The sequence below is a fragment of the Mchenga conophoros genome, linkage group LG7, assembly GCF_057382185.1.
Source record: "Mchenga conophoros isolate Kocher_MC1m ecotype Shallow Benthic linkage group LG7, M_conophoros_male_GT1.1, whole genome shotgun sequence".
Classification (NCBI taxonomy): domain Eukaryota; kingdom Metazoa; phylum Chordata; class Actinopteri; order Cichliformes; family Cichlidae; genus Mchenga; species Mchenga conophoros.
This window is the reverse complement of record NC_140532.1, coordinates 15,949,687-15,966,079: the sequence shown is the minus strand read 5'-3', so window position 1 is coordinate 15,966,079 and position 16,393 is coordinate 15,949,687. Positions and strand designations below refer to the sequence as shown.

General features: G+C 42.8%; 1 protein-coding gene across 1 annotated transcript in view; it reads left to right on the top strand.

The window, feature by feature from the left end:
- tspan18b (tetraspanin 18b) overlaps positions 1–16,393 on the top strand; it is a 35,835-nt gene that overhangs the window by 2,914 nt on the left and 16,528 nt on the right. The window lies entirely within an intron of this gene.

The window sequence follows — 16,393 nt, the reverse complement described above, 5'->3', positions numbered from 1 at the left end:
GGCAGAAATAATTTACTTTCTGAAAGGTGTATTTTTCATCAGCTGTTTAAAAGCAGCGAAGGTGCGTGTTGGTGTACGGGCCACGTCTGCGCTTGAATGTCCAAACCGGCGTGTTTTGATGTTCTCTGCTGAGGGCAGTTTTTCCGCTAGAAGTTTGATCACAACACAGCTCTGCTAAAATATAAAGCCGAGGTGGAAAACTTTGCTCCTCCGTGAAAGCAAAACGCAGCAAAGCTCGGTAGAAAAATGAGCGTACGAGGTCAGTGAAGCCCACTACTTCCTCTCGCTGAGGACGCCTGAAACTGTGGCAGGCCAAAACAAGCATGTTGAGATCACAAGTGTCTGATGAGACATTTTGGAGAGCGAAGAAGCAAGCACAAACAACAGCTCTTATCTTGTCCGGCGATGATGCGCAATAAATGGTACTTTCATCCACACTCCAATATGAATTTACACATTAACCTCCTCAGATGAGGCTGCCCTTAATTAGAATAGGAAAAATGTTATTCTCTTTAAATGTGCCAGGCACGGCAACATTTAACCTTGTTCGTACCAGATTATTTACATTCTTGATTGACCTATACTTAGCTTTTATAAGGAAGTGAACAGCTAATATGCACCATCTTTAAAAAGCCAAATCTTTATTGCAGTATTGACCAGCGGTATTGCACATTCTTGGGTTTTCTAGGGTTTAGCTACCCTCCCCATCATCTTCAACCTTCATCCGTTCACGCTTCCATTTTCTGTTTTGTTCTTGGGTATTAGTCGCTGGGGAAGCAGTCTAAGGCATATCCCTTTTTAAATCATTTTTCAATGTGCAAGATTCTCCAGTAGGATTAACTCAGTCCCTAAACCTCTGGAGTAGATGCTTTGAGACTCAAATTTGCTGTGCTGCTGTCGTTGCTTGGAGAGAAGCTCGTTGCAAATCAGAAAACTTTGTCTGGTGAAGTGTGTCATAATTGGGTGTTTTAACCTGAACTGTGATCCTGACCAAACAACTGGAGGAAAAATGGAAAAGGAAAGTGTAAAAATAATCATCTAGGCATTCAAACTCTTTGATTAACAACATCCATCTGGATCGAGGAAAGAGTTTGCATCGGGTATCAACAAATTTTGGTCAGGAGTGAGAAAGTGTTGTGTCAAAGCTGTAGCAGCAAGTAGACACAGTAAATTGTTTATACTGTAAATGTTGCCATAGCGAAAAAGAGACATGGAAATTGTTAAGCATTAGTATGGTTAAGCAAGTATTTTAAACGCTTGCATATCCTTCTAAGGGGACTTTATAATTTTATATTTGATGATTGTATGTGTTTATATGCTAATTCTGGATACCTCACGAGTGCAGTTGCTTGTTAGAACAAAGGTGTGTTGGAAACACAACACACCTAAAAGGTTTTGCTACATCATAGTGCATATAAACTGTTTATTTGAGATGCATATAATTATAAAGTACCAATCAACGTGAATATAAATTCAGTCTTAGCTTGCTGTCGAGTCATGTTTCTGCATGAACACACAATCGTGCACTCCTGTGTCCCCGGTGTGTCTCCATGTGCACCAGGAAGCAGAGAGTGACCTAAACATGGGGCAGTTGGCAGCTCCACACTTCGCTGAGAGCAGGAAGTTGAAGGGGCCTCTTCCGTTTTTATCTGGAGGAAGCAGGACGTCTGTTTGTGCTCAGCCCAAGAATTCTTTGTGCTTATCTAGCGTTCACCCTATTTCCCTCAATAATGGCTGTGCAGAGCAGGTAATGAGGTAAAAGGTATGTATGTGGCAAGCTGGCCTCAGCAGATAGCAGGCTCTCCAATAGGCTTATGGCTCTTAGTTGAGGGCACTCTCAGCCACGTTTCAGATTGTTCAAATATCTCAAAGTCTCCCCCCTGCTTCCCCTCACCAACCCCGCCCTCAAGCCATCTTTCCTTCTGCATAATGTTTTTCAGAATTAATAAACCATTTCACTCAGGTGGCCATTAAAGGCTACTGGTGAGGAACCGCGAGTTATTACACAGAGCGAGCATACTTGCTAAATCCCCTGTGCTTTAGCCGGGAGGTTTCTTCATCACCTTGTGGTCTATTCATCCCCCCCACCCCCAGATGTAGTTAAAGCTGAGAGAGGGGCTTAGGCAGACCAGGAGTCTAGGTATGTGACACGGTGAGATTATCTGCCTGGCTTCAGAGAGTGGAGCGACTTGGTTGTACTGAATGATGTTTAAGTTTAAGCGCGTCGCTGATGCAGAAAGCATTGTAGCAAAGGTACAGCAGAGTGCCTCACAAGTTTTCTTTGCTTTAGGTGTGTAAAAGGGAGGCATTTGTTTTGTGTTTGCGGCTGGGCTCGCTCACATTGGGTTCAGTGCCGGCTCACTGGGCTGATAATCAAATAGTACCAGAGAGGAAGAGTTCATTTTACGGATGCGATTGTTCTCCACGCTCTCTGCCTAACGCTGGCTCTTTCTCACTGTAGATGACTTTTGGCCTCCCTTTTTAAACTGTTTCTTGTCTTCTTTTGCAGAAACGACTCACTCGCTGTTGTACATTGTGATAAAGCCCCTGTGCTCACATGATTCATTAGGCAACTCAAATGGGGGGGGGGATTATACACTGCTTACGAATCAATGAGGAAGGAAAGAAGTGTGTTACAGGAAGAATAACCCATTTTCTACAACAATGGGAAAAGACTCCATTGTAAGACTCCACCATGTTTCTCTGTTTGCACAATGTGCAAAAGCGTCACTCTGATTGTCCACTTCAGCTCCAGTGTTGTGTTTCAAGCATTCTTCACTGTGTGTTTGACTCTCAGCGGTGATGTGAGAATTGGAAATTGTGCAATTATAGAGCTGAAGTGAGTCATCAATGCCAGTCATCAGTCAGTTATTCACTAAGTTTTTCTGATCAACTGTTTGTGTTTTTTAGGGCTGTCGCTGTCTAAATGCCATGTTTTGGCCTTTTGAGCTTCAATGGTAATCGATAGCGAAAAATAATAAGTATCTGCTGGTGTACAGGAGTTAAGATCACATCTGCAATTTCAACATGAATGTAGATTTTTCACTCAAACACACAGAAGAAGAATATATTTCATACTTTTTTTTTTTTTTTTATTGTTCTCTGACTCGGTGCACCAGTGCTCACCACCCAGAGAGAAGGCAAGGAAAACATTGCTGTGCCAGGAGAGCAAGACTTGCTTGCAAAATGCAATCCTGGTCATCCATTTTTTGTGAGGCTTTTAAAGCCTTTAAATCGGATGCAAAGTCACTACATCTGCATCCAAGCAACAAGGCAAACTGAAGACTGAGCATCATTGCAGTGAGTAAAAAGGATATCAGACAGAGCAGCTTAAGTTATATTTACTCATCTGTAGGTAGCAACAGAAAATTGAACAAAAAACAATACTTTCCCAGCCAATATATGTGTTTTATTGTTTTATTTTGAGTCAAATAAAACCTCTTACCAACCAGTGTACCAGCTGTTTTATTTCTAATTGCACATAAAATTGCAAACTTTAGAAAGTTCCTGCAGTCCCTTATGCATTTAATTGAGCATCCTTGAAGCACATTAGCAGTCTGTGGCTAGCATGAGCGCATTATCTGAGTAGATGTACTGATAAGGAGACATCAGCGGACATGAAAACCCATCGCACTTCGTTTAAGGCCACTGTTGTACTCTTTGGCTGCTTTTTGAGGATGGTACTGGGAGCTGCACTCAGTTCAGATCTGTTTTCACAGCCTCTCCCTGTGACTCACTGGGCCTAATGGTTCTCTGCTCCTGACTCAGGCATTTTTTCTGATGAAATGGGACTCTCTCCCAGCTTCTGGTCTTTTTTTTTCTCCTCCTTTTTTCTGTTGCTTCAACCACAACTGCGTCCCAAATCTCCTCTTTCTGTAGGTTCTTTTCCTCGAGTGCTCGCACTCTGTGCATCCAGGTTTTTGGATAAAAAGGCCATAGCATTACAAGAGTACCCCTATTAGTCATCACAGGCTTTTAAAATGTGCCCTATTTTATTCCATATTCAGCACGGTGCTTTTTATTTCCTCTGCCTACAGGGGATCTGAGCGCCTGTAAATATCCCTGTTTATTTTTAATCACTGACGACGGGCTACACAGTATAATGTGATATGATAATTGTTGCTTGCAAATACAAACACACTTGCTCTTGTCAGAAATTGATTTGGCAATTTAGAGCGTACAAATTATCGTAGGGATGGACAGCAGGTTGTTAATGATGACCCAGATAATTAGGTCATTATCACTGTAAACAAATTAAAGGCATGTTGGTGCTGGATGATACCTCATTAACTCACTTTTTCAAACATTTACATTCTGATTGGAAGTCGGGGAAACAAAGCGGCGAGGGTGGAGTCGCATCAGGTTTAATGATACAGAGTGGACGCTTGGTTGGTGTGTGACGTCGTCTTGTTTGCTGTCTGTTGCTTTTCCAAAGTGGCTGAATTATAGAGTGCTTTTTGGAGATTTATATTCAGCGTGATATGGGTTTGCATCCCGGTCTGTTAATAACACTTTGCTGTTCCAGTCAGTTATACCCATACAAACCTCAAATACAAAACCACAAGTGCACATGAAGCTCTCCCACACACACACACACACACACACACACACACACACACACACACACACACACACCTGCAGCCTGGGTGCTGCTGCTACAACTCTAGTGGAAAATGGGGTTGCTTCATATTTACTGCATATGTCTTTCATATCTGCTTGAATGTGGGTGAAATGTTTTGAATCGCACAGGGGGGGAACCTTAGCTAAGCAGAGATTTCTTTATTTTAACCTGGAAGAAAACGTTGTAAACTTCAAGAGACGTAAGTAGGCTAATGTGATTCTTTCACTGCAAACTGATTATGTGCGTTCATATTCACGTTTCAGTCCCTTTTCCTGTCAGCTGGCTGGCTTTGCTGTCTTTATAGCCCACACACCTCGTCCACAGTGCTGCTCCCCCCTGTAGCTCCTGTGGAATAACAGCAATGTTACAGGCCCTCCCACAGGGTCAGACTTGCCACAGGTCTATTAGACATACGGGCTCCCTGTTAGCTTCCAGGGCATCAAGGCCACAGATCGGTTTTTTCTAATTAAAGAAAAAAAAAGAAGCTCGCAGCAGGTTAGAAGCTGTACCTGGGGAAACTTGTGGGGGGGGGGGCAAATAACGGTCTCTCTCCCACCATGATCACAAGCCTCTGAGAGAGACGACTGCATTTACCTCGAGCTTGTTAACAGGAAAGTGAAAATCTTTAAAAGTCGTGGCAGTTTATGTGGCGGGCGTCTGCCTCCGCTGTTTTCTGTTTACATTTTGTAGGCTTGCTTGTGATTCGCTTTACTCGTGCAATAACGTTTTGTCGCCTGAGGTTATAGAGCGTCTTACGAGTGTGACACAGGTGTGCTCCTTGCCGGATTTAGCTTCCCTTCAGCGTCGTCCTTGTTTATTGCACACAGTCGCACTGTTGGACTACATGTGGTTGAAAACTGAAGCTGAACTGTTGCTCGCAATGTATCCCTCAAAGCCAACTGAGGTTGTCCAAGTGAACCAGCATCCTCCAGCAATCCAGAGTAGGCCTGTGTGAAGATCGTAGTGATGGTTCTTGGACAGCCTCCCTGCGTGCTGAACGTCTGCCCCCTTCACGTCTGACTGAATAATTGCCTTTTAACAGCAGATCAGATGTACACGGTGTAGACTGTTATTTTTACTCCTCAAAGGCGAAAACAATTAGACGGCAAAGACGGTACGCACTGCTGCCTCATGACTTTTTCATGGCGCTTTATGAAATTTTTAACCTGCTGCCTCTTTAAAAGTGCGGCATGCTCGAGACAGCATTCATGGGTCAGTGCACTAAAACCCGGCCTCTGTCCTTTGGGCAAACGGTACGTCAACCCCAGCTGATGTGTTGCAGCCACAAGCAAACCACACCATTAGTATGAAGGAAATGTGCTGCATTTAATATTCTCTGTGGCTTTGCAACTTCCAAGAGGAATTCTTAAGAAGTCATGCGTTTTCTAAGAAGAAAATAGATCTCTTTTTTCTTTTGTAGTTCTTCATGGTAAAATAGTTTTTATTCACTAATAGTTATTAGGGTAAGTAAACACAGGCAAACCATGAAGCATAATTCCCTTTTCCTTAATCCGTAACTCTCTGTTGCTTCTTTGCTTTGAAGCTTGAGAAGAGAGTCTGTGGAATTGAAAAAGCTGGCCACTGTTTAATTATTTAAAGTAATATTAAAGCATTTGATATTTTTATGAAAATGTGTTTGATTCCAACATTTCTGACACCAGCATCCAGGGATCACCTTCACGTGTGTTTGTCAAAGATAGCACAGGCAGGACAGGTGTCTCCAGTCTGTGAAATCAAATTGGCTGCAGTGCTCATCGATTTAAATGTTCAAAAAGCGAGAACACCCCCCCCCCCCCCCCCCCCCAGATCAGACACACTTGGAGATTTTTTTTTTCCCCCCTCAGTGGAACATCAGGTGAGCTTGGCTGGCTTCCCGCTCGTTTTGTCACTCGTCTCACGTCAAGATGACAGGCTGCTCGCACAGTGGTCCAATGTACTCTTGAACTCTTGTACAACCAGGTGGTTGTGACGCTCACAAGTGTGAAGTGTTTGAGGACAAAACAGACAGCTCAGGCAATTTTCCAAGAGTTTGCACCCCGGAGGATCGCTTGCCAGATCGTCTTTCCCGATAACGCTTGGCAGGAGGCAGATCCCATATGAAATATCTCGGCACCGACTATGAAGCCAAAGTAATTTTGTGGGTGTCTGTGAAAACCCCTGGACGTGTAAAGGTTCTTTTTAGCTTAAAAAAAAAAAATGGTGGTTCTGCTGCTGGCTCCAGACTGCTGCTTTAATTGGACAGATGACAAAACAGGATTTAACAAAGATAAAACAGCTTTTAGATGAATTCCTTTTAATGCTTAAAATTTGGTCTCACAAAAGAAACAATGAGGCAGAGGAAAGCCAATATAGCGGGCAGTTATCACAACCACTTTTGCTTATCTTTGCAGGCACTTTGGAAATGGACAAGCCCCCCCCCCCCCCCCCTTTTTTTTTTTTTTTTTTTTTTTTAAATAAGGAACAGATGTCTACCCTTTCCTCACTCAAAACATCTCAGGGTGAGCTATTTGCCACATCGGGTGCGGCCGTGGAGTCTATACACTGAGCTTTCAAAACACCCCCCTTCAAATATTTGGTCAGCTCCGTGTGTCTATATATTTATCCTGTTGCTTTTGGCTTGAGCCAAATGTGTGTTGTGCTTCCAAGAAGCTCAAGACTTTGCAGACAGCAACTTTAAAGAAAAAAAAGGAAAGAAAAGAAAGCGTTCCATATCTCCTCCTGCATCACCACAGCTCATTATACGGGATATCATCTGTAATCTCCCTCTGCTTTGTTCATCTCTTCACCATTTGGTGGCTCACATAAACACAAGTCCCACGCCGTGAAAAGTAATGAGTTGCATCTTATATTTGTTCTCTAGGCTTAAATGTTGTTTGCAGCTGTTTGTAGATATATTTTTGTTGTTGTTAAGACTATATAACAGACCCCTTGGATACCTTTGATCTGCAGTACTCCTCTGCTTCAGCTCGCAGGATTGCTGAATGTGCATCACAGTCTTTTTTTTTTTTTTTTTTCATTTTAAAATCAGTCAGACGTTTAAATAAACACATAATCTGTAATGTGTTTCGCCATAAATATCCCAGCGGTGGTCACTCCTGTGGTCCTGTTTCAGGACTGTGGGAGCACTAAGTGGACTATTTATTTATAACTGTTAGCCTGTGCTACCCCACAAAAGCTGCAGTGCACGCTTGAGCGCATTACTCACAATTTCGTCACCATCCCAATTAATACTCAAGACGGCATCAGCAGCATCTGCATCAGTCCCTCTGCTTGAGTTCAGTTGAGTTGAGAGAATTAAAAGTATATCAGCAGCGGTGTGATTGCTATTCTGAGCTTGTTATTGGCGTGTGCAACCATGAGCAGGTTCGCAGAGAAGAGTCTGCATTACAATTATGTCTGTTTTCATGGTTTAGCGTTTTGGGGTTTTTTTGTTGTTTTTTTTTTTTTTTTTTAGTTTTAAATCGAAACCAATAATTTCAGATGGGTTTGACCTCACCGTGTTGCCCGTGCTTCTACGACCGCAGTCCTCCCCGTACGATTGTCTCAGATCCATCATGTTCTGTGGTGTAAATCTATTGACTTGTGTTTCTTCTGGGACTTAATCTTGGAGCCTCTCCAAGCAGCTCAGTTTCCATCCTCTCCCTATCTTTCCTCCCTCTCCCATAAATCAATGTGATGTAATTGCATAAACTCCCTTTCCCACATCTCAGGACTGGAGGCAGATCATTCTCAGGGAGAAAGTGTTTCAGTGTGGCCTGTTAACCTTAACCCTCAGATTCCCACATTTGTGATGTCCGTGTCTTGTGAAAGTTTCATGTTGACCTTTAATAAAAAAAAGAAAAGAAAGAAAAGAAAAAAGCAGTGTTTGCAGAGTTTATTTCATTGGTGATATTTGGTGTTTCGTTTTTCCAAGCAGCAGGACTGTGGAAGTGAACTTTCTCACAAATGGCACTGGCTGTTTACATCTGGCTAATTTACTCTAAGATCAGCAGATTAAATCTCATTTCTCTGAGTGCTTTTTGTGTTTAGCCAAGCATGATTTCTCCTGACGTCTCCTCATCGTCAGGAGTCTCACTAGGTTCCCTCGGCCTATTGAAGGAATGTTTCTCAAAGCACTTCTGCATTTTCACGAGATTGGACCGTGGCAATAGTCCAGCTTCCATTCCCCCTCTTTTTCCACATTTCATTGCCTTCCTGGCTTCCTCTTTCATTCAGATATCTCTCAGCTTTGTCCGAGGAGAATCGAGCGTAGAGTGAACCGGTGTGGAAAGGTTTTGCAGTGAGCAGGAGTCTTACTCACACACTTTGTACTTATACTTTATCCAGGTTTCATCATTCGTCCGCTGCTCCAGTAATCCTCCCGCCATGAATCGCACCCTGCTCTCATGGTGATAAAATGATTTTTTTTTTCTGGCTCACGCTGAAACACACTTCCACGGTATTTGGCTATTAGCGCAGGCATATTTGACAGTGTGAGAGACAAAACGCATGTGTCGCTCTCAGTTGTGAGTTTGTCACAGCTTGTTACCTGCTGCTTGTTACCGCAGCTGCCACATACAGGCCGACATGGATGAGGAATTCTGAGGGATACAGGGTTCTTTGGCATATGTGCAGCTTTATGAGGAGTTCCCAGTGTGGAGCCTGTGTGCCGAGGAAATGATCCAGATGCAAAGCTTCTGGCTCTCATAACCCAGTGGGACACCTGCCTTACTGCTCCCGTGCAGCCCTCTGCAAAGTCCACAAAAACGAAGGCTACCATCTTTCCTTGGAAGGAGGAGGAGTCATAACGTGCTGCTGCATATCAGGCATGTGGAGTATTTGTGTTGCTTGTATTGCATGTCTCTGGTTTAGGAGTTTCAATTTAAAGCCGTTGTTGAATTCACCTAAATGAAAACTCTTAACAGATTAAATGTTGAACTGGTTTTGCCGGGTGTGATTATTTTAAAAACCATGTTTAATTTTCCCAACATGCGTCTGATGGATGGAAAAAGCTGCTGGACAACCCGAATAAATGCCTCGGTGTTTGTCAGCCGCAGAAAACTGCCAAACCACGCTGTGATTAACTGGCTTATGCTGAAATGGCTAATGTTTTTCTTTATTTCTCAATAAATTGGGCTCAAAAGGTTTTGACATTCACATAATTTACTGCAAGATGAAACCAACATGTCACAGTCTTAATTGCAGGCAAATGTAAAAAATATTATAAACTTCAAGCATATTTCTTTTTTTTTTAATAAATATAGTAAACAAGGGGTTTTTGCTGTGTTTACAAACCTAAAGGAGAGCCAAAAATGTATGTATATTTATGTTATCTGGATTATTTTTGTTCACATTAAGCATCTCTTTGAGGTATGAAATCAAAATGACATCAGATCCTGGATATATATCAGGATGTCCTGCAGTCTTTCTCTGTGTGTGTTTGTACTTTTTCTTTAGTAATGCGACCCACATGTTTGCACGCTAATAAGCCCAACATGTGTTGTTATAGCCCAGCCTTTACAGCATTGTTCCCCTTGTTTGAACACAACAACAACTTGCAAACAGCGGTTTTAGAACTTAAAATACGCCGACAAAATAGTTTTTGTCAGTCGGTGCATCATCATCATCTTATTTCTGAAGTAGGAAGCTTCACTGGGGTGTGTTCACCAAGGTATGTAGTGAAAACCATTAAGAATTGGAACCAGATCTGATGCTGTAAGTACCAGGCAGTGATCCAGACATTGCTCCTTTTTGGGATTTATACGTTAGTTGTGCCAAAAGTTTTTGTTTTCATTCATGCGGCAGTGTGATGTACAAACTGTTACAAAGTGGCCATGGAGCAAATTCAGATTAACAAAAGCAAAACATCACTGGCTTGGCACAGCCTGTCAAGCGTATGGACGTTTCAGAAGAGGAAGGAGTCCAAGTCACTCCTCCTCCTCCTGGTTTTAATCATGAAAATAAGTTTCATCTGGTCCCATTGCGCACATATTCTTGCTTCCACTTCTTGTGTCTCTTTTGCATTATGATGTTTACCGCTCATGACCCACTAAATAGAGTCATGAGCTTCAGCTGACAGAAAGGTCAAGGTGAGAAAGATCATATCCCATGGCAGCTAATCTCACAGGTACAGGATGTTTCTCTCTGCCATTTCTACATCTCTTCTCAGAGATGTAGGGAATCAGATCTTCACAGCTATACAAAAAACACTATTACCTCACGGTATTGCAGAAACATTTAAGTGAAGCCTAGAAATGGTTTCCAGATGTTTGTTTTTTTTTTTTGTTTTTTTTTTTTTAAAGTAGCTTGTTGGGTGTATAGGACAACAGTGGGCCAATATTTCTACAGCGTGCTTCGGGGGGAGTCAGGATATCATACGCTGTTGTACAAAATGTAGCTGATTCATAATATATTTCAGTCTCTTAGGTGCAGCAGATATCTGTATTTGTTCTATACATGCATAATACATCATTTTGTAAAACGGTCTTCTGTTTGCAGCATCGAGCCTGATCTGTATGTGCAGGCTGACTGACAAGCTGTCATTGCTATAGCTGTAAGTGACCAACAAAAAATAGGCTGTCAGTTACTCAGGAGACGCTGCCAAAAGTTCCATATTTTAAATTGTTAGTAAATGGTGTTTATTTTATGTTTTCAGAAGCTTTGGGTTTTGTTGCAAAGATTCAAAATATCAATGTGCAGACACTGCATTGAGCTTTAGGACCTTTAACTGGGATTGATAAATAAAACAACAATTAGTGATCGGAACCAGCTGAGAATGGTTTCCAAATGGTCTAATCCAGGGGTGCCCAATCCCGGTCCTCGAGAGCTACCGTCCTGCAGCTTTTAGATGCATCCCTACTCCAACACAGCTGAATCAAATGGTTTGATCTCTTCAGCATGCCATCATGTTTGGCAAGGGCCTGATAACAAGCCATTCATTTGATTCAGGTGTGTGGGAACAAGGATGCATCTAAAAGCTGCAGGACGGTAGCTCTCGAGGACCAGGATTGGGCACCCCTGGTCTAATCGATCAGAATCTATCAGAATCGTTTGCCTTCCAGCTAATCAATTCCTTTCATCAGTACGGGCATGCTGTTGTAAGACTTACATGCAGCAAAACAATGATATGAAACTTTTACAAACCTCAAACAAGCACTGTTTGTATGCTGTATATAGACTTGGAGATCACATAGATCAAAAAGGGACGGTAATCAAGAACTAAAAAGTAAACGGAATCAATAATGGGATTGGTATCAGTTGTATCAGTATACATCCCATGTTACAGCTCTACTAATGAAAAAAATGTCTACAATAGTCTGATCTAATAGTTTGAACTGAGCGCAGATCTGGCGTTGTTTCTTTTTGTGTACACGAAACACTTTATGAAAACTGTGCTAACTTCCTCTCTGTGCATGCAGCTTGGATTTTCTTCCAAATTCCTCTTAGATTTGAAGCTCCCTGAGCTCACTTCTGCACAGTTCTCAAGACTTACTGACTGAGGGATTTCTGTGGGTTGGAAAATGATTATCCTGTGGCTGTTCGACAGCTCGCACCTCTGGCGGTGAACAAACTGGATTTAGCAGCCTCAGCCCCCTCCCCCTTTGTGTATCTAGTAATGAACTCTTACCTTGGCTTGGAAGGGTGCACTGCTGCTATCCTTTCTGTGTTTTTGTAACCCTCACTAAAAAAACCTTCCTCTTAATTGTGTCCCATGGGTCCCGAGCTCTCAGTATTCACAGCCTTTCCTGTCCCTCTTACTGATCCTCCTCCTCTCCCAACCTTAGCCCCATCATCCCAATTCGACAGGTTTCCTCTTTAATCGCTTGACTTCAAAGCGGTATTTTGATGCCCCCTCCCCAGGCCCCTGGCTCCTCGGAGATAAGGAGAGGGCTAGACTTTGGGGCCTGGGAAGTAGGGTGAAAGTGTGGTGGTGCACAAAGCAGCTGGTTAAGTTAGACAGGCATGGGTTAAAGAAAATAAGTAGTTCAACTGCTTTTTTTTCATCACTTTGTCACAAGAGAGAAATTGCTGTTGTGTTTTTAGAGAAGCAAGTCGCACACCTGAAAGGCTCTGTGTAAGACATGTCTCGCTGTTCTTTGCAGAGGTGAGAGGTACAAGCTCCTGCCGGAAAAAACCTGGCGAATAGAGACGAGCCCTGGCTAATGTTTGCCACAGAGGTTGGACACAGTGTCATCTTTCATCCACATCAAAATAGCACCCTCCAAACACACTTCCAAGAGCTGCATTCTCATCAGGTTCCCATTTAGCTCAAAGCGATTAACACTGAGAAAACACAAGGCTTGCTTAATGAGTTCAGTCTGCATCTTTTAGCTGGAAAAATAGTGCACCCCAAATGCATGAATACGCTCTTGCCCCGCGTGTAACCTCCCCGGAGCACCTACTGTAGCGTGAGGAACAAAGAAGAATTGGGTTTGCTGTGGCCAGAGAGGAAAGGGTGAGTGATTAGCTGTTGGATGCCCTCTGATCAGTGCAGGGATTGTTTCTCCATCGTGCTGGTTTATCTTTGTCTCTGGTAGTTGACTCGCACTGTTAGATCAATAAATCCAGATGGAGTAAGGCGATAATTCTGCCTCAGCATTGCCCTCATTAAAGAGGACGCTCAGGAGATGTATAGCTGCCGGCAAGTGGCCTCCTTCTCATTTCTGTAATATTAGAGTTTGATGTATATGGCGAAAGATCACCAGGGAGGAATGACATCCAGAGCTGTAGATTTTTCCTTTAAGTGTCTTTATGAAAGTTGGATTTGAGCTGTAAACCGCCCCTTAGGTTATTATCTCCAAATTTGGAGTTCCTTGTAAAGCTCAGGGGTTTGCTCTTTGTCATCATTAGTGAGAAGTTGAGGTTAAACCCAATTATAATGTGTAGCTGGAAATACTGTCTATTCCTGTACTGTTGTCCTTTCCACTTCCTTTCCTCAGAGGAAGTGCCACAGCTCAAACTGGGTGCTGTGCTCTGACTTCTGACATGTCACAAAAGGTTTCCTGCCTAACATGCAAATTGGCCTGTGCTTAAAAAAATGTTATTAAATCAACGTGTCTTGGATGAGCACAGAAAGTCATGCGTGTAATGTTAGATTATTAAAAATCAATGTGGTCGACTGTGTTCAGTGACTCAGCTGTGGTGAAGCCTCGCAGGCAGCTAGCAGCTACAGCTGTCAGTGCCACTCAAAGCTGTCAGGCCCTAATAACTCAAACATTTAGCATTAGTGAAGTTTGAATGGAATTGAAAATACTTTATTGTTGTTATACAAGTATACCGATGTTTAGACTGCCATCTCTCCTATGTTCACCGGGAAAAATGAACATAAATAGATTATTATTCAAGATGGAGTGGTTATATAGGGGTGCAAAGATAGTCCTGAAAGTTATTGTCAGTGCATGTTGTTCTAGTGTATGGGGGGGTTGGGTGGGGGTGATGAAGGCCATAGCTCGGGGGAAGCTCAGCTTGTGTGGGACTGTATTAATTTGTTTGTCTATCTGTTTGCCTGATGGCTGAAGTTCAAATCGAGGCTGACCGGAGGGGAAAGTGTCTGAATTGAGGCTTTTGCCTTCTTCAGACGGTTAGTGTAGACATCTCTGTGGTGTCATAGCTCCAACCCTACCACATGCTAGGCAGTCTTCACCAACAGTGTAGGTCCTTCTGCTCAGCAGCTGTGCAGCTTCTGCACCGCACCTTGATGCTGTTTGTGAGGATGCTTTCAAAGAGAGTTTCATTCAGCAGCAGCAGTTTTTGTGGGGGAGCTGTGCTTCAACTTGATGAGTTATTGAAAAGATGAACTCACCTTACAGTTCTTATGAAGGTGGGTATTAGTTATAGAGACCAAAAGCTTCTTTGTACAAAGCTATAGATGTGTCTTTTTCTTCTATAAAGTGATGCATTTTAACAGCGGACTCCATCTGGTTTGACTCACTTTTGAAATTGGCCTCAAGTGCCGATTGGAGGAACTGCAGATTTTGGCACTTTGTGGTGGGTTCATTGTTCAGTTCTTGAGGTTTCTGCATGTTTAAAAGAATCAATCTGGCATCACAGATGATGCAAGAGACAGAGAAGCTGACAAATGGCAGTAACATACGGAGGCTTTTGAGCATTTTTATTGAAGGCATTTGTCCTTATGCACACAAAAATCATCAATTTCGTTTTAAAAAAAACAAAACAAAAAAAAAGGAGGGAATAGAAGCTTGATATCCATAGTTCATAAGTACTCACTAAGTACTGGTGCTTCAACCAAAATGAATTTGTTCTAATTCCCTTTCAGCCCTTTCAGCGGTTATCTGCGTAAGCACTGACACTCAGAATGGCCATGGATATTAGACTGTATTGAGAAATGCCTGGAAAGGTGAGGGCAGTGTTTATATAAGGAGTATATTCTTACTGCATTATGATACTACAGTTTCCCCTGCTATCTCTATTGTGAGTGGTATTGAAGCACGTGATTTATCATGTGCTGATGGCTTGCACACAAGATAGATGTTGATGATGCAATAATATTGCCAGAGCCTGAAATAACAGCACAGACTAATCAATTAGTGGCTGCCTTGATGTTTAAACTGCCCACAGTGCTTCGGCGCTTAAATGTCAGTGACAAATTGGCAAGGGAGATTTCCTTTAAAAGGAAAGTCATCGAGCGGATGTAGATGAAACCTTTTCTCTAGTGTTGACTCGTTCTCTTTGTTGGACCCTCAGTGGCCTGGCCTTTCTAGTCCTCCCCTCGAGGTTTCGTCCTATTGTTGTGCTTTCTCAGCCGCCTGCGCTGATCTCTCTTCGCACCCCCCCCCACAAGCGATTCATTGAGGCTCTGCGATCCTATTGGTGCTCCACTTTCCCATGGAAGGGTTTCCATGGAAACCAAAAAATAATGCAGACCCTCAACACTGTTGCTCTTCACTGGCTAATAACTCTCTAAACAGGGGTTCAAAAGAGACTGCCACTGCAACAGGCTTCATGGTAAAATCTGACCGCTCTGTACCTGATTACAAACCGTAATGACGAGAGTTACTTACATATATGCTGCTGTTTGTTATAATCTGCTGCAAAACTGAAAAGGATTACAGTGTTGCGTTACCTGGGGATCTCTGAGCTAAACCATATGGTGAATATTTTCTATAAGACTCACTCAACAAGGCTGCCCATGCATGCGTATCCACTGTAAGGATGTTAATGATTTCCTGAGCACGTGTACCTTGTATTGTCTGAGTTCAGGGTGGTTAGATAAGGGAGTGTATCATTCCAGTGCATCTCCCCACTTCTCAGATTTGTCCACTCTCCTCAGTCAGCCTTTGATTGCCTTTTCCAGATGCAATCAGCGCCTTCTATTCTATATGGGGCTGGCAACGTCAGTTAGGTTTTGTGTCCTGGTGAATCTGATGTCTGCTGGCAATATGGTGTGTCTGCGGGATGATGTGGCTGGCTCTATCAGCCAGAATACTCTTGGGATATTCTCCATCCCCGAGCCTCTGTCAGAATGAGAATACCCTGCCTGTATTTCACCATCTAATGTGGCAACAGCCGCTTGCCGTTCATGTCTTCGTAGGCAGCTCTCTCCATATTTGATGCGGTAGTTGTCAGTGCCAGTGCTTTGAAACTGGCTCCAAAGTATTGTCAGTCAAAACTGTGCTGCTGCCTATTTTTGTACATGGAGGCTGAAATACCACCAATTTAATTGGCTCTCATTGCGATATCATTATTTTCAGCTGGGAGACAGTTGTGGCAAAGCAGTTTAGAAACAGGAAAAAGTTTAAAGCATTTATGCTCATTAGACACACTCGGCTGGAG